This window comes from Notothenia rossii (assembly GCF_949606895.1).
Source record: "Notothenia rossii genome assembly, chromosome: 10".
Taxonomy (NCBI): Eukaryota; Metazoa; Chordata; class Actinopteri; order Perciformes; family Nototheniidae; genus Notothenia; species Notothenia rossii.
The window spans coordinates 64193735-64200923 of record NC_136908.1 but is presented as its reverse complement, the minus strand read 5'-3'; the positions used below and the strand labels follow the sequence as shown (position 1 = coordinate 64200923).

The following is a 7189-nucleotide window of genomic DNA, read 5'->3' as shown; positions in this document are numbered from 1 at the left end:
ATCAATAATTTGTTCAAAGTGACAGACACTGACAGACATATTGGATTAACCTATGGATTAACTTTCAGCCGCGTTTTTAATTGTTTTTATCGACTTTTGATCAGAATAACGCTACGTGTTGTGATGTCTGTGTTTGAAAAAACACCCCGCAGCCCCCGACTGAGGGGGGCTCTCGGTTTACCAGGTTAATGAAATAATCTAAACAGTGTTTTTGGCATTGTGGTAAGCATAATGCAGATTGCATCATGAAATGTACCACAACGACACATATTTTCCACGTCACATATTTTCCACGTCACATATCATATGAGAAATGTACTCAAAAACCTGGTGTATACTATTTGATACATGCGTTTTCAACACGATTTCTCTATGAAATCAGCGACAACATATAAACTGATTATAAGTTGCTTCAATACATTAAATATTCATAGTGATATATCAGTAACAATATAAAAGTAATTCTTACCGTAATTTATTCAATATTGACAAAGATAACGCTTCAAAAGCGTCTGAACCGTTACATGACGGTAGCCATTTTGGATTTGGTCATTAAAAGCGATCTACAGCCTGCAGTGCCCGAATGATCCACCAGAGGGCAGAAGACGTGTATCACATTGCATACAACAGGTCTTTTAGGAACGTACTAGTCATTTGGAAGACGTAGATGTCTCAGAAACTCATGAATCAAATATGATACACTTGGTGTAAAGACCTGAGAGACGTGAGAGACATTAAAGACGTGAGAGACATTAAAGACATGAGAGACGTGAGAGACATTAAAGACATGTGAGAGACATTAAAGACATGAGAGACGTGAGAGACATTAAAGACATGAGAGACGTGAGAGACATTAAAGACGTGAGAGACATTAAAGACATGAGAGACGTGAGAGACATTAAAGACATGAGAGACATGAGAGACATTAAAGACATGAGAGACGTGAGAGACATTAAAGACCTGAGAGACGTGAGAGACATTAAAGACATGAGAGACGTGAGAGACATTAAAGACATGAGAGACATTAAAGACATGAGACATGAGAGAAATTAAAGACCTGAGAGACATGAGAGAAATTAAAGACATGAGAGACGTGAGAGACATGAGAGACATGAGAGACGTGAGACACATTAAATAATGATGATCTAATATTTCATAATCCATTATTTGCGCAGTTCGTACATCCTGCTGAGATTCTGTAAATCTGTATTTCCACGTGTATATCTTTTATTGTTCACATTTTGGATTGTTTATTTCTAGTCCTTGTGTTTTGATGCTGCTGCAACGCAAACACTTCCCACATTGGGACCAATGAAGGACTTATTGTCTTCTTACACAACCCTCCCACGCTTCAAGAGATTAGGAGTTGAAATGAGTGTTGAGTGAATCCACGTCCTGTCCCCCGAGGCCGAAGCTGAGCGACCCGGAAGGAGAATCTGTTAAAGTGAGAATAATGAAACATCAGGAGGATTCTGGGAAATGGCTCGTTGCTAATCAGCTGTTAGTAACTGAGTTAGATTTATTATAAATAACATCTGATGCGTTACAGAGAGACGCTTCCACTTCCTGTCTGAGAGGAACACGTCTCATTGTGTACATTTATATCTTCAAAATATAGATCACAATCATTTCAACATCTACTAATATCTCCAGTGAAATCCTTCTGTTTGGTTTCCACACATTTACTTCCATTTAAACTCTTAGATAGATAGAGAGAGAGAGAGAGGGAGGGAGGGAGGTAGGTAGGTAGGTAGGTGGGTAGGTGGGTAGGTAGGTAGGTAGGTAGGTAGGTAGGTAGGTAGGTAGGTAGGTAGATAGATAGGTAGGTGGGTAGGTGGGTAGGTAGGTAGGTAGGTAGGTAGGTAGGTAGGTAGGTAGGTAGGTGGGTAGGTAGGTAGGTAGGTGGGTGGGTGGGTAGGTAGGTAGGTAGGTAGGTGGGTAGGTAGGTAGGTAGGTGGGTGGGTAGGTAGGTAGGTAGGTAGGTGGGTAGGTAGCTAGGTAGCTAGGTAGGTGTTATGATCGCGGAAAAGGTAGGACCCAAAAGCAGACTACAAAAAGAGGTCCAAAGATCTAGGAAACAAAAGCGAGCTTTATTTTAAAAGCTGATGGCAAAAAACACAAAGGAAACACAAGGAAGACACATTACCAAAAAGCTGACCGTGACTGACATGGAGGGAGACAGGAAAAACAAACAATGAGCCGACAGGGGAACACAGGGAGAGACTAAATACAGAGAGGGGTAATCACGGGACGAGAAACAGCTGGGGAAGGGAGGCAGAAACACCAGGGCAACAGGTGGACACAATGAGACAATGAGACTCAAGAGACAGGGAGAACAGAACAGCAAAACAAAACCCATCACCAGACAGACAACACTGAAACTGTGACATATGACCAAGATCGTGACAGTAGGTAGATAGATAGATAACGGCTCCACGGATGGGGTCACGTCACTGTACCCAAGAAGTAAACAATGGAAAATGAGAAATGTCCAGCGAGGCGTTCAGGGGCAGACAGGTCTTCTCTGTGTTAGAGAGTTACTCCCTACAGCGTGCACTTTGAGGGTTTGAGACTCTGCAGACCGGTCACATGCAGAAGCTACAGAACACAAGGGGACGGGTCAGAACCGGAGAAGCACGGGACCTTTAAGTACTTTACATGTTACTCTACCTCTGCTGCACAATTCTCCAGTTCCAGAAGTACGCATATATCGCTTTAATTAAGTCAGAAATTGGGAAAATTGTTTAAAAAATGCAAATTCTAAGAAAATAAATGGTGCAAAAACCGAAGATAAAATCATTATTAAATCGTGTAAACATCACAAAATAATGAGTTATAAACTCGTGCTTCTTGTCTCTGAGGGCAGCATCCTAAGTGTGTGTTCCTGAGACTTCAGCGTTGAATCCCCTCTGCTCCTTTCTTAGTGAACTTTAAATAACAGACGTCTCCTCACATTAACAGGAAGTCACATCCCGCCAAATGAAATCGACGTGAAGTCCCTCTCCGCAGGTTTCTGAGCAGCGAGGGACTTCCTGATTCCTTCAGCTGTGAGTCATCAACAGACGTTTAATTTCTCGGGGGCGTCGGGGTGATCATCTTCTTCTTCAGTGAATGTGATGAAGACGAGGAGCGATGTGAGCGTGACTCGGGGATGAAGATAAAGCTTCATGAGGCCGGATGGCATTCAGAGGCTTCAGATGCACTTAGTGTGATTCCTGCACTAATTAGAGTTCACCGGGGAACTTTTACTGAGAGCACGTACTTTCAAACCCACACAGAAAGTACTGTGATTAGTGAAAGTCCTGGGCATCAATTCCTAATGACTTTATGCATAGCTGAGGCTTTCAAACTATAACGACTCAAACTAAGGACTAAACTCAGCTTCGTTACCGAGCTCAATCAGAGGCTTCACAAACAGCAGAGGGTTTTTACATGTGCTTTATTTTACAACTCACCAAAGAAGACGGACGTTTTGATACGTGTGAGTTTTCCCTGTTTTATTTTGAAAGTGTCTCTCGTTACTTCCTGTCTCTGTTTCCCTCCTGTTTGATGACCTGAGTGCTCACCTGTGTTTCTCTCTACTAGTTGTTCTGGCTCCTGATTGGTGGAATGAACTCCCCATTGACTGAAAACACATCTGTTTGAACTGAACCTTGGCGCTGTAACTAACTCACCAGCACTCTGTGACTTTCTTGAAGTGAATATCTCTGAATGCCTCTGGAGGTGTTTGTTGATGCAGTTCAGCTTCTGATCTAAAGCAAAGAGAGCGGCTCAGCTTCATCTGCACCTGTTAGAGAGGAACTGTGGGAACTATGGTGAGACCCTCAGAAACAGCTGATGAGACCCTGAATACTGGAAGGGTTGGTCCCATGCAGCTAACCTGGAATCTCCATCTCGTTATGAAGTAAAACAAAAAAATCGTAGACCTCCATGAAGGCAAAATGGTGCGTCTGACACGGAAAATATACAAAACAAAAAAATACATATAAGTGTGAAATGTTGAATTAAAAAAAAAAAAAGATTTTAATAAAAATTCAATATAATTTAAAAATAAATTCGTTATCATAAAAATATAAAAAAAAATAATAATAATAATTAAATCGAATTAAATCTAAATTGAAAAAAATCAAATGCACTGCAATCATCTAAGTAAGTAAAAAGGACCGTAGTGCATTCATGGCCGTGATGCATTCAGGGCCGTGATGCATTCAGGGCCGTGGTGCATTCAGGGTCCCTTGGATGTGTTCAATGTTTTAGTACAACCACAAATAACGTTTCCATACAAACTGGAATCTGAAATAATTTTAAATCTTCGCCGTGGTTCGTGTTGCATTCAGGTGCTCCTCGGATGGTCTGTTTTCTTGAGTGTTGAAGATTTCCTTCTGAATTTGGCGTTCACAACTTGTGTGCTACGAAGAAGGGTTGTATTCGCACATCGTTAAAACAACACCATCTTCATATTTGTGGAGTCAAAAAGATCCAAATCTAAAACATATATAAATAAAAAAATATATGTAAATTAAATATAGTCTTAAAATAAAATCTAAATCCAAAGAAAATTGAAAACCCAAATTGAAAAAATCTAAATTGAAAAAATATCAAAATCCCCAAAAATCTAATTAAAAATAAATTGAAAACTAATAAGAGTCTAAATCTGGAGTTTTGAAGATCCCCTTCTGGTGAGCTCATGAGGTGAAGGTGTAGAAACAACATGCACACAGAAGATGTGTCTCAGAGAGTTAAAACAACACGGTTACGTTTCTAAACGTTTGAACCAACTTCACCCAATTCTCTTTGAACCCTCGTCTTTTTCCTCTCGTTCCCTCAGTAGAGGTTGAGTCACAGCGGGGGGTCAGAGGTCAGCGCCGTGATGTTAGCGGAGAAACACTCTCACTTCCTGTCGTCTGCTCGAGTCATCACTTCCTGTCGCTTGTTTGGGAGGTAACCGGATATGTGTCAGAGCTCAGGAAGGGGGTTATACTCAGAGGAGAAACTAGGATTAAAATGAATGTTTTCCGGGTTTGAAGGTGTGCATTCACTAATGTAAGATCGGACGTTCAGATATTCTTTACAATCAAGTCAAGTCGTAAACGTACGTGGATGTTCTCTGATATTAAAGCTGTTATTTAAAAAAAATAAAAATTATCAGAATTTCCCACAAAATAGTCCCAAATTTGCCAGAAAAAATAGTCCTGAGAGGAGAAAGGTGTTTGATCATAATCTCATGTTTACTCGATAAATATATATCAAATAATAGTCTGTTTTTTAACCGACTTTAATCTCTACAGTCTCACAGTGTCCTGCTGTCCGCCTGTTGCTTTTACACAGTTGTTAATCAGATTAATCACTGAAACCAGAGGTCCCTGAACACACCGTCAGGAATCTGCAGGGGGTAAACATTGGATCAGTGTCTGAGGACGTTTGCCCTTTTCATCGTGAAGACTCGAACGTGACATTTAAACTTCGTCCGGAGGCCCAAAATATCCACGAGCCTTGAATCATCGGAACAGATGAACCTTTATTAATGATAACTCTCTGCTTCGTTACACAGCTGCAAAGATCACCTCAATGTCCCTGAGACTCCTGGATTATTAGATGATACTCACCTGGGAGCTACGCGTGTTCGGCTGTGAGATGCAATATCAAGCTTTAAAGGACCCATGTCATGCTCTCCGGTTATGACCTGTCTGTGCTGCTCCAGAACGCCTCGATGGGGATTTCTCTTTTCCATTGTTTGCTTCCTGGGTTAGGGTTCCCTTCAACTCCCTGGTTGGTAATAGACGAGCTGGGATGGTGGAGAAATGCTCTCCTCAGACCCTTCCTCACAGCGGGATAAACCTTTGTCTGACTCGATATCCAGCCACACGTATTGTTTTTACTTCGGCTGTGAGTGTTTGTGTGCTCAGGATGAGTTTCGCTTGTTCTCGCTGTATCGCCGGACCCGGAAACCTGTCCGCTCCTCGCAGCAACAAGCCTCGCAACGAGTCTTGCAACGAGTCGACCAATCAGAGCACAGTGGGCTCACAGGGAGGGGGGGGGCAGGAGCTCCAACAAGCCGGTTAGGACAGAGAGTGAATACACACACTATACAGAGATGCTGGATGAGAATCCAATGTGAGTTTGGAACATTGAACAATGTCTATTCTAGTCGACCTCAACGATGGAACTATGATCAGTAGAGAGGGCCGTGACACGGGACCTTGACAGACGTCGGATTTACCTCCAGGTTTTCACACCTGTTCTTCAGAGCGAAAATGTGAAACTCCTTCCACAGATGCTAAAAAGATTTGCAAAATCACAAAAAGAAAGAAATGTACAAATGTAAAACGGATCTGTAAATACACAAAATATTTTCACAAATAAAAAAGATCTGTGAATACCACAATGAGTTTACAAAGAAGAACAAAAGGAATTTGTGAGTCTCTCTCACGATCAGGCGTTTGTGAATCCATTTTGTATTTGTCCACCAACAATGTGTTTGTGGATCTCAGATCTCTGCTTGTTATGAAATATTATTGAGACAAATCTAACCCCATATGATAAAGACGAGTTAACAGACTCAACTCTTTTCTACCTACCTTCCTTTATACCTTACCACTTGTTTCCTACCTGCCTAACACCTAGCTTCCTTGTTTCCTCCCTACCTTCTTCCTCCTTACCTACCATTTACCGGCCACCTAATTACATATACTTTCCTACCTGCCTATTTACCCACCTAGATATCATTCTGTCACCTAGCTAACTTCTTTCCTACCAGTTAACTAACCTACTTCCTTCATACCGTCCTAATACCTAACTTCTTACCTTCCTGTTTCCCATTGACCTACCTACCTACCTACCTACCTACCTACCTACCTACCTACCTACCTACCTACCTACCTACATAGCTACCTACCTACCTACCTACCTACCTACCTACCTACCTACCTACCTACCTACCTACCTACATAGCTACATACCTACCTACCTACCTATCTACCTACCTACCTACCTACCTACCTACCTACCTACCTACATACCTACCTACATACCTACATAGCTACATAGCTACCTACCTACCTACCTACCTACCTACCTACCTACCTACATAGCTACATACCTACCTACCTACCTACCTACCTACCTACCTACCTACCTACCTACCTACATACCTACATAGCTACATAGCTACCTACCTACCTACCTACCT

At 41.7% G+C, this 7189-nt stretch overlaps 1 protein-coding gene across 1 annotated transcript in view; it reads left to right on the top strand.

Moving 5' to 3' along the window:
* The first annotated feature begins 2137 nt into the window (after nucleotides 1-2137).
* The window catches only part of tbk1 (TANK-binding kinase 1), a 155657-nt gene continuing 150605 nt past the window's right edge, over nucleotides 2138-7189 (top strand). Inside the window, exon 1 of the mRNA XM_079653426.1 lies at nucleotides 2138-2142. The gene's annotated coding sequence lies outside the window, so the exon portion shown is untranslated. The remainder of the gene's footprint in view (nucleotides 2143-7189) is intronic.